The sequence below is a fragment of the Pygoscelis adeliae genome, unplaced genomic scaffold (assembly GCF_000699105.1).
Source record: "Pygoscelis adeliae isolate BGI_AS28 unplaced genomic scaffold, ASM69910v1 Scaffold160, whole genome shotgun sequence".
Classification (NCBI taxonomy): Eukaryota; Metazoa; Chordata; class Aves; order Sphenisciformes; family Spheniscidae; genus Pygoscelis; species Pygoscelis adeliae.
In genome coordinates, this window is record NW_008824035.1 from 9,966,929 (window position 1) to 9,988,015 (window position 21,087).

Consider the following 21,087-nt stretch of genomic DNA (forward strand, 5'->3'; position numbering starts at 1 on the left):
TCATCTTATTTCACAACACCAGAAAAGTAATTTTTTTAGATGTATGCTGTTTTCAGCAAATCGTACTGCAGACTGACTCACCTACAAGTCCACAAAATAATTTAATTGGCAGCTATCTAAGCAAATGTGGGAAGACTCACCTGCAGGTAAACAGCAACACTCCTACAGCAAGCCAAGCGATCTGTCAGATCAGCAAGGGATCTGTTGGCAGAAGGAGCTCTGCCCTCCAGCTGCAGCCCCACCAGCCTCCCAAGGCAGAGGACTCCAGCAGCAGCAGCACTGCCCGTTTCACAAGCTGTACCTCCAACCTCCTTCAGTAGCCTGGAGGATGCAGATGACAGCCTAGTCATTCAAAACTCTATCTCCATGGGCTAGCAAATGCAAGACCCCTATACTTCAAAAACTTTTGCATTATGTCTTTATCTTCTTTAGGAAATATTACATTGGGGAATGTCCTCTAATTCCTACCAGCATTACTGCCAGATAACCAGGAGACCCAATACTCCTTGACTGCCTACCTGAATACTGTTAGAAATGAGACAGGAATACCAGGCCACAAACAACATTAGACAAACTATCTAGACCATCTTTTCTTGAACACCTTGGTCAAGAGGAGCAGAATAAAACTATTTTCTTGTACAGTACTTAAAAATCCATGTCTTCAAAGCACTACGCTTTGAAGTGCTGGTGTTTACAATACATGTTACCTCAACAGGTCATTAGAACTAAATTGACTGGTCTCACATTTAACTTTCCCATGGCATAATGTATTTAGGTCCTGACTACAGAAGTAGTACTAGATGAATCTTTTCAGAGAATGATTTAAAAAGCCACATGATGAACACATCCAAGTGCCATAGCTCCCTATTCCACCACAGCAACGTGCAGAACCCAGTGACTGTCCTCCATCTCACACAAGATGCTGCTGGATCCAGTAAAAGCCCATCAGAGTCACTGGACAACAGGAGGGGCTGCACTGCAGCCACACCACCAGCAAAACCCAGGCCTACCAATCACCCAGTGCTACCATGAAACAGACAAGCAGCAAGATAGGAGCACCGGGCCACGAGGACGAGTCCTTCGCTGCCGCAGGCATAGTGGCTTTTATTATTTGGAGATTCAAAAATAATTATTTTCTAAGATTATCTTCTTTACAGTATCTTACACGCTAAGATCACATTCCAGGAGTATGAAGAAATGTTATGTCGACCGTGGCTAATACCATCATCTTCACATTGATGTTCAACTCTAAACTGGGATTTAACAGACAGCAAAGCAAGCTTCCATTTAAGAATAAGGAAAGGCACCTTCTAATTGCCCACAGATATCCCAAATTAAGAACTGGGGGGAAAAAATTGCCAGGTCTTTCTAAGAACCATTACTTCTGAAAGAAATCCTTTCTAAACACTTTTAATCACTCTGCTGTTGTTAGCACTAGCGATTCTAGACTATTCCTTTCATGTTTTGCTCTTTTCAGTTGCTGTAGATCAGCTGTGAACTCTATTAGCCAATTTAAAGACACTTATTCCTTACAGTGAGAACCAGATGCAAGTCAATCCACATCTCTGAAGCTTTTGTACTTTTTTTGACAAGGTGGTGCCATATTTCAATGAAAGACTGACTTTCAGATAGCAAATTACAAAGTGGTGGTTAAAGACCAGTATTTCAAAGGTCTCTTAGGCACTTACAAGAAAATTTAGAATCACCTTTAAGCATCAAACTCATACGTAAATCCAAAATGCCTAAATGCTTGGAAGAAAACCCTGCCATGCACCTGTCTGCCTAAAGGCCACTGAAGAAGCCAGCCCTCACTGGCTTGGGCATGACACATTCGCTTCCCCCGGTAAAGCTGCTATCTATCTTACGCAACTTAAATGAGCATCAATTTTCTTCCTAAAGCCATGGTGATGACAAATAACAAGTCTTCAATTATTTCATTATATTACTTTTCTGTGTGAAAGACAGATTATTTTTTAATTATTTTTTTTTAAATGTTGGATCAAAGCAGAACTAGAAGGAGCTCAGCTGAAGGAAAGGCACAACCCAAACACATAAATACAAACTCCTTGAACATAACATACAGACCCAGTCAGACACACAAGGTGACTGCAGTGGAGTTGAATATTACGCTTAGTCCCATGATAAGCTTAGTCACAGTCTGGTACTGATCATCAAACCACGCTAAAACTGTTCACCCTGTACTTACACCACAGGTATGGGTGAAATTATGTCCCTCTCTTGAGTCCTGCTGACGGGAATTACAGACTAGATGCCATTTCTTGAAGGCAAAGGGATTCAGAAGTCTAAACAAACCTAATCCACTGTTTATGTAATTCAACCACTATCATGAAATCCAAGATCAGAGCAAATTACACTAAAAACATTTTGATTTAATTCTCACTGACTCCTGTAGCATTACTGTAAATCAAACCCAATTCGTAAGACAACTACAGTGTAAGACTTAGGAACTCAGGTAATCCCTCAGTGTACAAACTAATTGTGTCCTGTGAACCATGGTCCAGATCACAGTGCTTAACGGCTAATTTATTTTTATGCCTGTTTAATCTCTGCTTATTGACATATGTGAAAATGTCAATTACATCTTCTACAACTGACATCACCCTACAGCTGCCTCTAGACCTGCTAGTACGGCTCTTAATGTTCTAGTACAAACAACTATGCGTGAATACTCATATCCTCAGTATTTTCAGCAGGTAAAAACAGGGTCCTCCTCTAAGCCTTGTCTGTGTTCAGCAGTTGCTGAACAGAAACCACCAACATAGATGTTGAGTGGCCAGCAGCAGACGAGGGGACAAAGCAAGCTACCTGGACAGTGTGGTCTCATTACGAGCAGCACAAGCCTCAGCTCACTGGGATGACAAGTCCTAGCTTGCTTTTGCTCTGTCCAGTGCCAGTGCAGCAAGAGCAGCAAACACAGCTTAGCTCTGACGAGATCTTCAAGGTCAGCACTGACTGCAGATGTGGGCAACGGCCACCTGATGCTGAGCTGGCATTACTCGGGAACACAGACAAGGCCCTATCGTCAGATCTTTAATTGCAGTGGCAAAGGCAGTAAGGATGTGGACGGAGGCACTTTGCGTACAGCTGTGTTGTTGCCTGCCAGCTACTCATACCAGCCGCAGCTGTTCTTGTTAGAGCTCCCTATCCCACAGCAGCTGAAGTTACCAAAGACCAAACAACTCAGCATATTTTAGTTACTCTGGTCCTCCTTGGAAATATATTAGAAAGTTGCTACACTCACACTTGTAGTCAAGAGAAGTGATCAAGGGTTTGGGCTAGCAGCCTACTCCAGCAGCACAGCTGGATCTGCAAAAGAACATCTGTCCACAGAGTTTTTTCAGTATCAAAAGACTTTTTTGCGTGGGTCTGGGCAAACTGGGCCCACAGCAACTTAATCACCATTTCTTCCAGGTCTCTTTGGAGCCACTGGCTGGAGAGGACGAAGTATGGCTGTCCTTCCACCCTGGTCTGAGCATGCTGGTTTAGGATTAACACGGGAAATAGCTGCAGCCCCTTGTGAGACCATCAGGTCAGCCAGCAGCCAACCAACTCTCCTGTTAATAAATCAGTTAATTGCACAGCAAGAGGCACCTTCACTCCATGCAAAATTACAGGGTTAGACATGGTTAGCTACTTAAGGAATCTGAGTAATACAACTTCCTTAACTGCCTTCTAATATTTATTATTACATTGTGCAATAGTTTGGTTATTTACTTTTCCAAAGAAATATTTGCCATGTTTATTAAGGAGATATTCAGACACACTTAAGGCAGCTTTGAAAAGATATTTTTTCCTAAGTCTTGCAGCATTTTAAAGGCTTTGACCTTTGTCATGTTCTTGGGAGAGTTGCAACTTAGCTACTCTCAGGGGGTTTTACAGTCTAATAAAAGCGCAGCTGGAAGAGGCCAGCTGATGTTTTATTAAAATCATTCTATTTACTGAGAACCACATACAGAAGAAGATACAGAATGCTAACACAAATCAATCCCAAACCTTTATTTCCAGATTCCTGCTCAAAAATACATTCAGTCTGTGTCCATTTCCAATGCCTCAGGAGTACTCTCCTGTAAATTCACTGATGTCTAATAAGGGATGATGTCTCTTATAACACACTAGTTTCTCCAGGTAAATGAGCCCAAAACATCATTTTACAGATGCAGTACTAAGACAATCAGCATCTAAAGCTACAGTTCAGCTACAAAACACTAGTAAAATATGCATCTTAGAATCCTACAGGTTTATGATTTTTTTTAAAATGTAATGCTGACAAATCATTAAGCCAAAAAAATTGCATACTTTTCCCACAAGATATTTATATGTTTTACATGCTTTAACATAAATATTATACAGCCTCACGATGATTCTTTTTAAATCACGTTAAGGTTCTGGTCGAAGTCAGAAATGACCCACAGCAGACAATTTTTACTACTTCATTGTTTTTTTTCCTTTCGAAAGTTAAACTGAATACAATTCTTAATGAGCAGGATGTAGAAATAGTTTATGTCATTTAGCTCTTTTTGGGTTATTATCACACCATAGTCTTAGACAACTAACGTTCTATCATTGTTAACAAATGTTCTTCTCAATATGCAACAAATAAAGGGATATGTAAAGAATTTTAGAAATATAAAACTAAGAAGAATTTTACAGCAGTGATGTTATACAATTATTACAGTTTTTAACATTAAAAAGAAAATCAAGCAGATACAAAATAAAAATTTAGGACTTTGCCTACTGTTTTGTCTGTTCTCATACATTTTTCTAAGAAAAAAATATATATGAAGATTTCGTGCTTTGGGGTCCCCAAGAAGAAAGCTATTAATAAGCAAAGCACACTGATTACCCAGTTCAGAGAATGTTTGTTAAACCTATTAAACTGTCTTTGATATTAACAAAGCAAGAGGAAAACCACATGACCATGGCAAAGCCAAAGAATCCTCAGTGAGATTTTTTAACTGCAAATAAGCAGTTACCACATGCTTTCATGAGTGCTGTGGGCACCCTCCCAGCACAAATGCATTGCCACCCCTTTCAAAAGGCAGTCATAGTTCTTAAAACTATGGTTGCATATCACTTAAAGCTGTGTGGGTTTGGAGTTCTTTTTTAGTATTCATTTAGAGGATCACACATCCAAAATAAAAGCTATTTTCTATAGCCCATTAACAAGTTAAAACTCTGGCAGCATTTGTTATGTCTTAGAAGACTGCCATATATTCAGTGTTAGAGGGATATTATTTCACAAACCACACAGAAAAGAAGGGTTAAATTATATTCTCAGATTGATGCCACCAGCACTTCTGTAAACAACAGAATTAAATTCTCCTAAGTACATTTACAATGACATACAAAACATGTATTTAAAAGCATTTTGATTGAGCAAATGTTTCAAAGCATCAAATTTGTATCCAAAATGATGTCCTACACTGTTACAAGTCCCAGAGATTAAAAGTGGAACTATAAAGGAAACTAATAAATTCTCATTGCTATATAATCATCTTATTATTTTAAATCCATTGTTTTATATCACCACACAATTCTCATTTTTTGAAATACTGTGGTAGAAACAGACACTTTAAATACCTTGACTTTTAGGTTGAAATCCTCAAGAAAGGAAAAAAAAAAGCACATTACCAAGATACCTCAATTCTGTTAAACTGTCATAACATACCGCGCTGAAGGAATATGGACATAAGTTTATTATGTGCTGTTACAGGTTCACCCCATCTTATGTAATTTACTTTAAAATATTTCATTTGCACTATGCAGTAGCAAATGTGTATGAGCATTTTTGGAGGTAAGGAAGACCGTAGGACATGTTAGTAGTAAAATATATTGGATCTCGACCATTTGAAAAGAAAACTGAGTTTTATAATCTCCTATAACTTTTTATAGCAATTTTTGCACATAACTTGGCAGTTTTAAGGATAATTTGAAGGCTATGGAATTAGGAGTACTATCTTGCAAATTCAGAACATCCCTGTCAAAACACTGCAAAGGCTTGCTCAGCTCATGGAAAGCAGATTGGTCCCTCCAAAAACCACAGGGAGATCTCTCCTTGTGATGTGGCAGCAGACCTCCTGCCTTCTGCAGAAGGAGGGAGTTAGATCAAGCTAACTGGCTCGATCCTGCCACTGATGTACATCAGCCAAGTATAATAACCACATGGAGCCCACCCAGCAGTAACCAAGCAACTGCAGGATCATGGTGTTGGTCTTCCTCATGATGGGGGTTAAAAACTTGCTATTGATAAGAGGCCGTTAACAGAAGCTGCAGCATTTAGGGTAAAACTAAGCAAGGGCACTTTCTGCAGAAAATCCTTACAGAAGGTTTAATAAGCTTGCAAATGACATTTTTGAGTTACAACTACACTGCCATTTACCAGAAAGGAAAAAAAAAAAAAGGCACAAAGATCATGGACAAATAACTCATTTTCACACAGATTTCAACTAGAAATCCACAATGCCCAAACATATCCCACAGGAGTGTTACATTTTGCAGCAAACAGCTTGAGATTGTACCAGCGTTTAATATTAAGGTACCTGATAAAGGGAGATCTGCCAAGAATAAGAAGAGTCATTTGGATTTCACTAGTGTTATTCGCAGTTAGTAAAACCCTTCAAAACATGCATAAACTATGTATTTGTAATGGTGTAAGAGTTTAGAAATGAGAACGTCCTGCAATGTTATAAATATTTCATTCAGGCAGATTTAGCGCAAGAAGCTGTCTCCAGCTGCAAAGCAATACCAGCAATTGAATAGAAACAATAGATGAGTGGACTAAACAGCAGGTTTGAAATACCTGAGTTCCCATTGAGCAGTTTATTTTCAGCAATCATCATTTCTCTTCTCAGTGTTGGGAAATTTTCCCATTTACTCACAACTGTTTTGAACACAAACCTGCTTTGACTATAGAGAACACCAACAAAACCCATGACACCTCTAAAATACAAGGGAATAATGAAACGTGAAACTTTCTGACTCCCTGCTCACGCCACAGGTGAGCAGGTATCATGGCTAATATGCAACACCTGAATCTTTCCAAACTCAACAAATGGAAAAATACCCAAGGAAATTATTTCTGAGATCAAAGTCACTATGTGTCTCATGAGTGCCTGTTGGAAAGACATTCTGGTATGACAGTGATGAGCAAAACCAACTCCCTCTCAATGAGTCTCTTGCAGTGCTTAGGAGCAACAGAAGAGAAAATAATGTCAAAGAAATGGTATCTGGAGAAAGGCCATGTCCATACATATGCTGCTAGAGCAGTGATTTTTCGGAGGTCTGCAGAGTATTAGTAAGGAACCTGGATAAGATAACTTAGAAGAACAAGTCTAATCTCATTATACAGTGGCTTTTCCTGAACAATTAGCACAGACTGCAACAGAGACAGCAGCAGCTATACTCATGGATCCTGATCCACTCCTCTAAAGCAGCTGTGATCTTTCCACTAAAGTATTTTCTCAAACTTGTTCATGAAAACTGTAATTTAACCAAGGAAAAAAAGTCATCATGTTCTTGATGAGCACTCACTTTAAGCCTGTCTTAGAGTAGATAAACCCAACCTACTGTAGCTAATGATAGGGACAGCACTTGATGGGAATCCCTCTTATTGGAATCCCAGTGATTGTTATAATTCCAGAAAATGTTCCTCAACCAGACAGGCTGAGCCCACCCTCAAAAAAAAGTCCATCACAAGATGTGTTACCTCCCTGTTACACGTTAACAGCAACTGCTGGGGAACCATGTGGGGTTTTGCTTTCCACACGGGCTGTCAGAGCTCTGTAGAAGGCTCTCCCCAGTTATCACTCAAAAATGACCCGCCCCTGCAGAAAAGCAAAAGAATCACTCCCTACCCAGAGACCACCTACTTTAAAAAGACACAAAACTTTCAGCACAGAAATTCCGGCTGTGACCAGCAGGCATAAAAGAGAGAAAGTAGTTGCCAACTACAGACGTTCTTCTGCTGAAGTGTCTGAGAGTCCTCCACAGACGAGAAGCATTTTTAATGCCACATTTACCTATGCCATAGCACAAGCTCACAAAATCCGGGGTTTTCAAGAAAATGAGTTGTCACCATAATTGAATCTCTGACTGCTGTGCATTATCTGAATGCATTATCTGAATGATGCACATCATGGTTTCATGTGCAACTGCCCAAATAATCCACCATGAATCATGGTGAAGTCTTTACCATGAATCTGCTTCCAGTTTTGGTTTTACCATGTATTAGCAACAGATCACCTTCCTTCCTGAATCCAGAGCAGCAAGCTGTCTCTGTGACTTACCAAGTCTTCTTTCTCTTTACCATGACTTAAGCAGCAAGCATCTTTCCCCCGGTTATAGCCAGATCTCTTTTTCATCTTGCTGAGATCGGCAAGAACATAAGCAAGAACAGTCTCTGGGAACACAGGACTCCCAACTCCACCAAAATCTGACTTGTACCTTCTCCAGCTAAGTATGACTGCCCTTCAGCCAGGCCCACGCCATCAAGTAACAGCCAGAACAACAGACTTCACAGCAGCTCTCTGGCAATGTCCACACTACCACTTAGACCGCTATGGATCAGAGTCTCCATTCCCAACAAAACTAAAGGTTCAGGACATAAATTCCTTACCTGCTTTTCAGAAAAGTTACTCTTCTTTGTCTAAGATTGAAAATTGTGTTTTACTTAGAAACTAGGCTCAAATGCTACCCATACTGGGCAGCAATGGTCAAAAAATGAAACTAGACAAACCTCCTGAAATTTCAAGCTCTTACCTTTATGCAAAGTAGATCCACTGTTTATTTTTTCTTGGGATTCTTCAGGCTACCTTCACGGTAGCTCAATCTTTTTCCATTAAGACTAAAAAATTTCAAATAAAACAATGCCCAAGATAAAAACCTTAGAGGAAAACTAGCAATATTTAAAAATTAGTTTTAGTGTCATAAAACCACATTTATTAGTATTACTGTACTATATATTTCTGACACATAACTTCAGCTTTTCCCCTACTTCTCTTTGATTAATTTCTTGTACACAGAACTCCTTATCTTATCTAGACCTCTTTATAGCTATCTGCTTACATAGATATGTCAATAATAACTATTTCATTTCTAATCCTTGTTATAAAAAAATTGTTTTCAGAAAAGAAAACCTTTTTTTTTTAAGTTATGTTGACATCCTATCTATATAAGAATACAAGTGGTCAGCCTCAAAATAAATTGTTTAAAAAGGCAGTAACTTGAATACCAGTATCCCTGAACTCTGTAGAAAGTGGAAATCTAGAAGAACCTATCTAGAAGAGTGACAGAGACTAATTAAAGAGTGACCTGGTATCCTATGAAGGCAGTGGCTTTGAGTTTCATGAACAGCAGACTTACAAGGAGCAGAGAACTCGCACAGTTTTTGTACCACCACAGGATACCAAATTAAGCCAGAAGTCTGACTTTCTCATTGCTCTTCTCCAATCAAACAGCAATATCCCGAGCCAGTTCCTTCCCCAAAGTTATGACAGAACGACCAGAGGTACCGTAACCTCTACCCATGTCTGTGCCACAACTTCGGCTCTTGCAGTTTGAACCCACCCGAAAGAGCAAAACTGAGTAACAAGCCAAACTGAGAACACAAAGCCTGAGACCTGCTCCAACTCCTTTGTGATGGTTTGGGGAACAGAGCACAGGCAAGCCAGGAGCATTTCCTCTAAGGAGAGTTGGAAATGTGGAAAAATCACAGCATCACGTATGCCATTAATTCTCACTCTCCAATGCGTACAAAATGTTACTGAGAACTGCCCTAACTCACACACAGGAACAGACCAAAATTTCTAAAAGAATACAAATGTAGGAAAAAATGGTAAATAGAAGACAGTTGAATGCAAAAATAACTATACTGCTATAATAGTCCACAATGCGTCCACAGTACATTTTAAGATAAACATGTAAAGGGAAAAAACGTCTTGCAACCACATTCAGCTTTGGCATTTCTCCATTTGTGAGTTTCTACTTCTACACCAGTAATCTGCACCTTCAGACCTCATTTGAATTTTCTCTTTCATCATTTTATTAGAAAAATTCCAGAGACATCAGAAATAAATATGAGAGGAATACCACACACATACCCCAATGGGGGATTAAGAACGTTTAAAAGGCCAGTTAGAAAATGGAGATCATCTATTTTGTGATTACAAAACAATTGACTTGCATTACTTCCTCCATCGCCCTGCACAGTGCTTCCCGAGTACCTGCAATAAATGAAACAGCAAAGAGGAAGCGGGAACGTCGCATTATATGAGCCCACAGGAACTTCAGGACCGGGGTCATGTCATGCAGCATACCAATGAAACCTCTTTCCCATGGGCTGTACCTGAAAAGCTGAAGAGGAGGCAACATGCTGCAGCTAATGACAAGTCCAGTCTGAATTGCAGCAAAAAGAATTGGCATTTCTCTTCCTATTCTAGCAATGCCCGTAGTCCTCGCATGATTACTAGCTGTTTGATTTCTGCTCCAAGTACGACAAGGATTAGATTGGTGAAATTCACTACAATGAACTGAGCTCACAAGCTGAATCTTGGGCCCAGGAGCTCCGTCCTGTTTCGGTGGCACAGAGCACATTTAAACCTGCAACATCTCCTTCGGTGTGGAAGAAAAACAGCATCGCATATACCACAGCTTCCCATTTTCCAATACAGAGATATGCAAAAACTCGTCTGAGGACTATTCTAATTTACATATAGGGAGAAATCAACTCCCATCAAGGATCAGACACGAGCAAATGTAATTTTCCATGCCACCTTCAGGTCAAGCAAGGTTGGGATGACTTTAAGCATTCTCCTTCATCCAAGCAAAATCATCCTCTAGCAATACTGATCACAAAACTTCGCTGCCTGAGACACATCTCTCTAGAGGGCACAGCCAGAACTCTTTTCCACCCTGTCAGAGTGTTGTATGGCTATGCAACATTTCCCCTCCCTTTCCACATGTGCTGCTACTATGCTGTGCACTTTACTTGCAACACCACCAGCCTGCTGAGGGTGTTCACTTCTAGGAGACAATTCCCCGATTCCAGGGAAAGTCCTTCCTTCTGCCTGGGAAAAAAAAGAAGAAATGGAGCTTAGGAAAGCTAAGTCTTGTAAGAAAGATGCAGTATTGGCAGGAAATAAGCACCCAGAGAAACATTTCTTCTTCTCTCCAAGTAGACTTAGCGATATCTTGTTATTAGTATTCAGTGTTACTATAAAAAGGGTTTGGCTGATCCTATATATCCAGAAGGCAGTCATAACCCTTCTGCCTTTTTTCCTTCTTGAGTTTGAATTGTTGCAGTTTGGAGGGCTTCGAGATTTCTCCTCAAGGCCAATTTCATCAATTATCTCTGTCTGTATCAAACCTGGATGTAATTACTGTAGTTGGCTCTGAGTGGAGAATATAAGACCATTTGGAGATAACTGTTGTGCAGAGCAAGTGTGATGGTCTTGCATATTATTGCAAACCTTGCAAATATTATTTATTAATATACTATTTATTAATATTTCAACCATGAACTATTCCATATTGGATCCTCACGGACAGCACCTTTTTAGTTGCAGACATGGTTTGGAAAGGAAGAATAATTTTTAGTTTTAGCTAGGCAAAGATTAGATACCTATCTTTAGTGCTTTCAGGACAGACAATTTTGTGATGAATGCTCATAACTCTCACTAAAAATCTAACTACATTTTTAGCTAATAAACTGCTTGAGAAATGAAGACATTTCCTACAGAGCAAAAATAAAATTACACTCTACTTTGCTAAAATTTGGAGAAAACTGAGCATTTCAATTGGGTCAATGATGCATCTAACTTTAGGTGCTTACATTCGAAAATGATCTTGATATTGCTTCAAGTTCTCCATTGCTTGCTCCCATTACTCCCAAACCACCAAAAAAGCAAAACTCTTTTTCTGAAAAGGAAATCTTGAGGAACAGAGATCTTAAGCCTTTAGAAGTGTCCTGCATCTTATCACGTCTTCACTGTTTAGTTTAGACTAACACAACATACCTTTATTATTGTGTATGTACAAAAACAAAGCACGAGGTGTAATAGCCTTCTGAAGATACCGCTTTTTTTCTTCAAAGTCTCTACTGAATTCAGAATTTTGATGGGTTGAAGTAAATGGTGGTGCTAGAACAATACTGAAGTTGTAGAACTCAGATCTCAATTCTTCCAAATATATATTTTAAGATATACAGCTTCCTTAGAATGAGAGGAAGTAAAATTCCTCATTCTTTTAAAAGCTGTGTACAGGGATGGATTTTCACAACGATGAACAGCCTAATCAGGGTGAAGAATCCTCAACTGAAAGCTCACAAAGGGACCCCTCTATCCCTTCTCCATTTTTTCATTTCCACTTTTCTCTTGAAAGGGGTGTCTAACCGGAGACCCTGAAGAGTGAAAGATTTTAAAGTATAGGACTGAAATCCATCAAACCCAGGATTGTGGTCCAAACCCAACCAGCTGTCAAACCCAGAGATACAAATGTATGCTCACTTCTGCCTAATAAAATTTGAATCAAACACTTTGCATCTGATTCTCCATGTGAGCTTTTATGCAAACTTCTAAAGTGCAAGGAATCCTGGGGTGGAAGAGCTATTCTGAGAGCTTTCACATAGTTCATGTAATTAGGGAAACCACTTCCTTTGATTGTAAGTGTTCAAAACAGCTGAATTTCTTCTTTCAAAGGAACTCTGTGATTTGGGTCATCTCTTTTACTTGCTCTTTCATGTTTCTCAAGATGAGAGGTGAGACTGTAGAGCACATTATTTAGAAAAAAAAAAGATTCCACTTTTTGTTTTAGGGATTGAACTTGGACTATTCAAAAGGTTGTCATTTGGAAATCTATCTTTCTTTCCCTCCCTCTGTTTCCTTCCTTTTCTGATAAGCTCTTCAGTGGCTCCAGCGAACATAGTCCAAAATGCCAATTTAAACCCAAGGGAAAACTGAAATACGGTACATAAAGGAAAAGGGACTCTCATTTTCCTTTGTACGGTTGTGGGTGAATATGTAATTATAAAGGAGCTCTAGCTGCAGGATTTCAGTCCCCATGTCACGTTTACTTTTTTAATGGTTCTAAACACTGACCAAGCAGAAAGACAGAAATACAGATTTTAAAAGACAAACAAAGCAGCTGCCCTGGCCTTTGAAATGGGTCTGCGGGTTTTTTGTTTCCCAAAAAGGGAGCTCAGGTCACAGTTTCAAGGCAACGATCATGTCACTAGAGCTAACAGCCGATGTCAGTGTCGTTACGGAATCAAGTGTCACTTGCCCTGAATTTCTTGAGCCTGGCATCCCATTAGTGCTGTTACTCCGCGTTCATCTTGGAAACAGCCGTAACGGGCAAGGAATCTCTCCCTTCTCACAGTATAGCACAGAAACACAGTAATGAAAAGGCAGGAGGTTTCATACTGCAGATTTCAAATTTACTAAGTAACAACAGTATGCTTGTTTACCCTGGGAAGACCAGGCTTTATTCCCAGTTAGTGAAAAATCACAGGACTCCTTCCAGAATTGTAGCGCTAACAGGGAAGTGGTTTGCAATGGGAACATAGTAAACCACTTGGGACACAGCACCAGAAACCACATTACTGCCAACCTCTGCACAGGACAGATGAGACACTGGCTTGGAGAGAAGACTTTACAATAAAGACTTTGGTACAAATACATAAACAACCGAAAAAGCAAAAGTTAAGAGCAGAACTGCAAAATGTGTGGTCCTAACAAGTGGGGTTCTGGATCGTGTACTTGCCTTTAGGGCCCTTGCAAACTCTTACAGGGGGTACTAGCAAGGTGACATCCAAAAGGAAGAGCAATTCAACAGCCCAGAATTTTATCCATCTGTTGCTACATACTTACATCACACGCAGCACCTCAGCATACACAGACACATCACAAAGAGGTCAAAGTAAAAAGCCTTTTCCTTGGTTTAGGAGATTAAAAGTAGAGAGTTCACCAAAAAGGAAAACCACCAATCACTACTTATAAGCCATCATCTTTGATAGGATTGCTTCAAATGCATATGACATTACTAAAATTAAGGTTATTATATGATTAGACAAAAAGTGATTTCTGTGCTTTTCCCCCTCTAACCGCACACAGGCACGCACTACATTTTCTCTGCTCCGAGATTCTTCCACGGAAGAGGAAAAGATATCCTCTTGGAAAATGTCACTCACTCAAGGGTGCAGCAACTAGATTATTTTAACAAGTTTCCAGAACAACAACCTACTCACCTCTCCTATTCTGCTTCTGCCAGATAAAAATTTGTAGAGAGCCTCAGCTTCCATTGAAAAGCTGACACCCGCCCAGCCTGCATGCCTGCCTTTTGTTTTTTCCACTTTCCAAAGATGAACTTCATACAAAGCAACTGCATGTTGTCTTCTTGTGTCTACCAATAGCTTCCTCACTTCTCCTACAGCAGCTCAAGGGTTTTTACAAACCGTGATTATTTTTGATGCAGCTACTGGAAACTCACGTGCCCAATACACAAAACCCACAGCTATTTGGTCAGGTGTGTATCATGATACGATTTTTTCTCTCCCCTGCTTACAACATTTAGCTATAAGGAACCTCAATTTTCAGAAGTGCTGGAGTAAAGTAAGTGAGCAACCAGAGGCAGAAGAAGAGAAGTGGAAGACATGTGGCACTGTCCCCTTTCAGTGACATCCAGGGGCCAGGCACTACTTCACCGAGGAGGTGCAGCCGTAGGGGGGGGCCCTCCTGCATGCAAGAGGCTGCCCCGCTCTCCAGGCATCAGGCAGCCAAGCGGCAGAGGGGACTGAGGAGGCACAGAAATGGTCACTGTTACTCGAGTCACCCAGTTTCCCAGTGGAGCTGGCTTTCTTAAATATAAATTATGCAGATTCACTAAACATTAATCTAATAAACGAACATGTACTTGCAAATAGGATTCTTCCCCAGTAGCTGAACTGTAACAGATGAAACACATTGAAAGAGACAAACAGGGCAGTTTGGAGGCAGCTGGACCAGAAGAGCAGCTCCGCATTTGCCCTTATTGGCCTCATCTCCCCAGTGTGTTAGCGCAATTAATTGAGTATCGGAGAAAGAGTTAACGCTTGAAGTTGTTCTCTGGGCTCCTCTGCAGCCTCCAGCTAACATAAACAGGTCTGAATGTTTCCTCTGGCTGTTTATATTGTCCTCTTAAAAAGGAAACTTTCTCTATCAGCACCTTAATAAGTGTCAATAGGTAAAAGTGATGTAACTTTTACAGTCTTAGTTGCATCATTACAATTAAAAAGATTGATTTTGATGCTTCCCTTAAAGTTAGGTTACATATTTTTATATATTTTTTCTTCAATTTTTTTTTTTTCAACAAAATCTTGTGCCCCAGACCCTTATAGAACTCATGTGCAGCCAGTCAAAAATTAAGGACAAAAAAAAAAAAAAAAAGGCAAGTAAAGGAGGGCATGTCTAGTCCTATCAAGTGTTTTACTGCCCTCTTAAGAGGACAAAACATGTTGTTCAAAATTCCATTGCTACCATGTGAGTGGCAAGTAGTTTGGGTTCCCCAACCAAAGATTGTGGCCACTGTGCTCAGCTCTGAATACATCTGTGAAAAATAGCCTCCAGGAAACCGATGGTCCCAAACTCAGATCACATCAACTCTAGCACAGATCCCCGACTTTATTTGAACCATCACACAGGCGTGCGACAGGTCAGAAACTGCGTTAGATTCAAACAATACTTCCACACACCTCAACAGCAACTTTGGTATTAGCAGAAACAATAATTTGTCATTCTGTATGCTGCAGTGCATGTAAATTATTTAATTAAAGTCCCCAGGGACTGCAACACCAACAGATTTCAATGCGGGTCACAGACATTTAAATTGTCAGCTGTCCCTCAAAGCACTCGAGACTCAAACATGCAATCACTTACCATACTCTAAAGTCACCACTAGGTCTCACCTGCCATGCGATTTTGTACTGCAACCTTGCTTTAAGAAAACTATATAGTTACATAAATGTAGAGATAAGACTAACTTGAACCAACCCTCAATTGCTTGAGCCTGCAACAGCCTAAAACACCACCTAGAGAGAAAAGGATCTCCTCCATATCCATGACATTTCTACAGCAAAGCTTCAGGACAGCTTTAACATCCAAAAATACCATTTTGCAGTTGATCACTTCAACAGAAGCTTGGGGTCAGAGAATGTCGTGGGAGGGGAAACAAAAGAGCTGCCATTTGATGTCAAGGGTTGCTGACATGGAGAAATAAGCAACACAACCTCTCCTCCAAATTATAAATAATAACTGAGCCCATGCAAAAAGAAAACAGAAAAGGGAGAAACATATCTAGAGCAAAATTAAAAAAAAAACCCAGCCTAGGAAAAATACCCTTAATTGCGGCTAAGTATCTACTGGCAACTTGAGCAACCCACTGTCAAACAAAAATTTGCAGCAGATTGACAGAATAATTTTTAAGACAATATATGATGGAATTAAACTAATTATGAAACTAAAGAATACTTAATAATATCCTAACAGGCTGCATATTGTGGATAGCAAAAAGGGCAAGAAAGAGGGTTTCATAAATAATCAGAGACAGATTTTCTCCCTATTATAAAACAGATTTATTCATAATTTGCAGGAAACTGGCATAAAAACTTGTTTACCTGCAGATGTTGCACCTTCTGAAAAAACAAAATGAAAGATAATTGAGGTAAATTTCACAGAGATATTCCTAACCCAGGGATCAGGCACACGGTTAAGTTCCTATGCCTCAACCAAGCTATGGCAACTGCACATGTATTCTTGACCAGCAGCACATGCAAGGTAATTTTGCTTCACGCTGACAAAGTTTAGGGCAATTCCAAGAGAGTCAGGCAAAAGGGAGCAACAGACAAATCTGGTGCATCTTAGCCTATTAATCTACCTGTATATCAAGTTTGTTTATGTAGTAACTGTTCAAAGCTGCCCACCAGTCAACAGGACATGTGCACTTAACCCTATACAATTCCAGTACAAAACTCGATGGTTTAGCTGATAAAAAAGGGATAGGGTAACTTCTTAAAGTTACCCTAGGCTACAGCAAGATTCCCAGCACTTGTGAAATAGCTTGCAATAAATGAAAAGCAAAGATGACAATGCTGACAGTCACTATGTCTCAACTGCCCCAAAATAACTTTTGAAGCCACAGATTGCCAGTCTGGGCCCAGCCCTGACATGCCAGTTTCATTGAAGCCAATGTCTAAATCAAATTAAGCCCAAATTGGCTTGATTTAAAAGAATTAAAAGTGTATACACAAGCCTGTGTAAGTAAGAATCTCAAATTAAGCTCGTCAAAAAACCTCAGTAAGCCACACAACTCGTACTACAAATACTCATTATTTACATGAAGCAACTCTGAAAGACATTACTCATCTAATGAAAAACTTGGTATAAAAATGTTTAAATACACAAGTAAAAAAATCCACTACAATAAAATGTAGCAAAATACAGACAAATATGTTTCTGTGCCTGGATTGCTACGTTTCTGAGATAGTTTTGGGGAGCAGAGACACAGAGGAATGAAGTTTCTTCTTAAAACAGACAAAATGAAACTAAAGCCTGTTCTTCCCAAGAATAATTGTATTCTAGCAACGCTACATCATCTTTCATATACTGGTATCTCACAAATACCAATGGGGTTTTGATATCGTTTTGGCTGCAACACATATGCCACTCGACACTTACGATACAGTCTTATCCAAAGCATCCACTAAGAAACTCTAACACAGTGACTTTCTTGACACCTGAAAACATGACATTCTTTTACAAAATAAAGTCCTCCAGAAAATATCCCTTGAATGAAAGCCAAGAGTGGGGCAAACTCAAAAGCAGTCAGAGATTTATTGCAGAAGTCTGTCCTATCCAAAACAATTTATTCTGCAAGATACAGAATATACAACAGCTAGAGCATCTGAACCCATTTTGACAACTTCCACAGTCTAGAAAGGGTACCAAGTATCGTCTTAATACCTTTTGGGAATACCCTAGTCAGCACCAAGAGGAGTGCTCTAAGCCATTTCCTTTACCAAAATATAAAAAAGAAAAGGAAGACCCTGCAAAATAACCACTCTGTAAAACAGAAACAAAGACATTTTAAGACACCCCTCTGGTATAATAAATACAGTTTTATTTCCTTTTAGCTGTTAACAAGATACAGCAGTATTTCTTTAAATGAATATGGGGCTGGAAGGGTTCCCATGAGATCACTCACTCTAGGGATATACAACGGGGTTTTTGTGAACTCTGTAATTTTCCAATATAGGCGCATATATCTCTGGAAAGTTCCTATATTTGACTCCTACACCTTACGTACCTTTATACAGCACACACTCTAAGCCCTCTCTCACCGTTCATTAGCAATAGTACCAAAGGACCATGGGTCAGAAACACGGGGTTTGTCTTCCCCCCTGCTCTGAGTTGGAACCAGGTAAATCCAGACATTTCCTGGCAGATGTTACCTTGAATCACTCTCAGTACTTGCTGACTCAGACATGAGAGGGGTAAGGGAGTAGGAGCTCCTAGAAAGAGCTAATAAAATAATTTTTAAAAGCATCAAAATTGCCCTTCATTACAGCCAGGTCCCAGTGTGGAGAGTCATTCAAGGCTGGCACCCAAGCACCCATACCAGCTATAAACCACAAGTAAAAAGAACATCTACTATTTTTAGTCCTGTCAGGGCTAAGTATCAATTTCAGTTTGGTTTGGTTTAGTTTGCTCTATTTTACTCTGTTGTTTTTCTCTTGTTACTCTTGAAAGTCATTCCCAGTCCTTACTCTCATGACCCACACTAAAATTACCACATGCTCTCTTTTAGGACTACAAACGTGAGTGAGGCGAGCCCAGTGACATGCATGTGGTTATACTTAACTCATCCCCTTCAGACGGTGCAGGCACAAACCATGTTTTCTGGACAGTCCCTTCCAGAAGTGGATTATAAAAATCAAAAAAGTGAATAAGCTGCATTATATTCCATATGAAAAGTTTTATGAAGCATTAAAAGATCCCCCTAAAGCTTATTGCACATGTATTACACACAAGAAAACCTGACAATATAAAATTAATTTCCATGGTAGTCAGACTTCCAGCAATACAGCACCAAAACTAGTAAAAACATGTTTTTATTTTTGAGTCTCATAAAACTCAAATGCATTGCACAGACATGACTGAACAAAGCATGCACAGTTAATCCTACTCAGTGTAACATTTTTTTATCACGTTAGTTCTGTTAGTTCACCAGAAGTATTTCCCAGTAAGATTACCGTTACATTTTACTGGGTTTTTTTCCGCCACTCTCCTTCAGTTTGCACAGACCACCGCCAGCATTTTGAAGGAATTCAGGAACAGCTGTACTGCATGAAACCAAACAATCTTGTACCTACGTACCGTGGTTGTAACAGCTGAAGCAAGCAAATCAGATGCAATACTGCTGTCCATCAATAGCACAGAGACAGTTCATGGATCATGGAGTACTTCCAAAGAGCAGTGACATTAAAATTAAATTCAAATTTCAGGTAAAATTCCAGCAGTAATAAATCTCCCGATGAAGAGCCACACTTCAGATGCCAGCTGCCAAAAAACAGCCGCCAAAAGCACAGCCTTCAATAACAGGTGAATTTCAGAGATGTACGGACAATCGAAGGAGGTGAGTGCTATTCAGTGAAAAGCTAACGTGGCATGGCGTAAAACAACAGGTTGTAACATTTCGCTCCAGCAGTTATCTGCTCCAGATAATGGAGTCAAAAGAACTGCTAGCAATTTGCAGAATAAGGCCTTTGGGCCCAATCTCTCCCACCCATTTCAGTGGGAGCCAAATTATGGGCTTAGCCAATAATTCATATAAATTGTTCACAAAAATACCAGATAACTTTCTGAGTAGTAGGTATGCCATTTTCTTCAATGAGTGCACATAATTATCACTTAGGGCAAAAGGAACAAGCGCACATCCTACTACAGGAGGCATTTCTACTCCCCCCACATGCATCATAAGCATCATGCTGATAGTTTGATTTTCCGTAAGACGATTCACAAGGAACTGTTCCTTGCTTAAAACCTAAAACTGCTGAAGTGCTTGGACTAGATAGTAAAATGGCAATTTAATTTTGTTTTTGCTGTTATTTAATCACTCAAGACACACTCCTATGGTTTACTTAATCAGCAGAAGTCTTGTCCAGAGTTTCAGATCTGATACTCTAATCAAGGCCTTGCAGCATATTTATTTTTTCTCAGCACACCTATTTAGCTGTATTTTATTCACATAAACACACACCTCTTCCCGTACAGTCACATTTTACTGCCTGTCTATAAAAAGTTTATGCCTTGCAGAGGTCTTCCCATTTATCAAATTTTAAAGAGTTTTGAAGAAATCTGCCTGAGCAACACCCTTCCAAGTATTTGTAAGTTTTTCTGAGCATGTATTTTAGTATGATATGCTGCTATATACTGGAACAAAAATTGCTTTGTTTCACATGTTAGAACTTGTTAGCCACTTGGCTAATATAAAGCCTTCAAGACCTTTGCTGGTTTTGATTGGCTTGTTTAATAAAATGAAACAGATACAACATATTTGCAGAATGATACCACAGCTCTGTTGGCTTGGCTTGTGCCCTTGGACTCGGCTAGCACGAAATTCCTCTGAGGAAGCTTTTCCCAACTCTCCTCTGTTTTCTCTTTAATTAGTTGTTATGGATTATTGGCAGCAGTTAACAGAAATACAAGACAATCAGTCATGAAGTTAAAAGGACACTTCCTTTCAAATAAACCAGAAAGGGTAACAATTAGTTTTCTGGACTAAATGCAAACCATCCAAATATCTACTAAACACAGATACATTACAGTTACGGCAAGTTATTTTTCTATTGTTATCAGAAAAGCCATTGACCTGCCGTGACTTTCAGCACAGTTCAGTCACAGATATTCATTACCGTCATCACTACAGATAAACATACTGCATACTATGTATGTAAACAGACTTACAGCCATTAGGGTCAGAAGAGACCTTTAGGCCACTGAGGTTGGCCCCCGGTACATCACAGGGCACTATACTTCAGCA

At 39.6% G+C, this 21,087-nt stretch overlaps 1 protein-coding gene across 2 annotated transcripts in view; it reads right to left on the reverse strand.

The window, feature by feature from the left end:
- Positions 1-21,087, reverse strand: part of LOC103924192 (mitogen-activated protein kinase kinase kinase MLT) — an 89,746-nt gene that overhangs the window by 65,727 nt on the left and 2,932 nt on the right. The gene's annotated exons all lie outside the window — the stretch shown is intronic.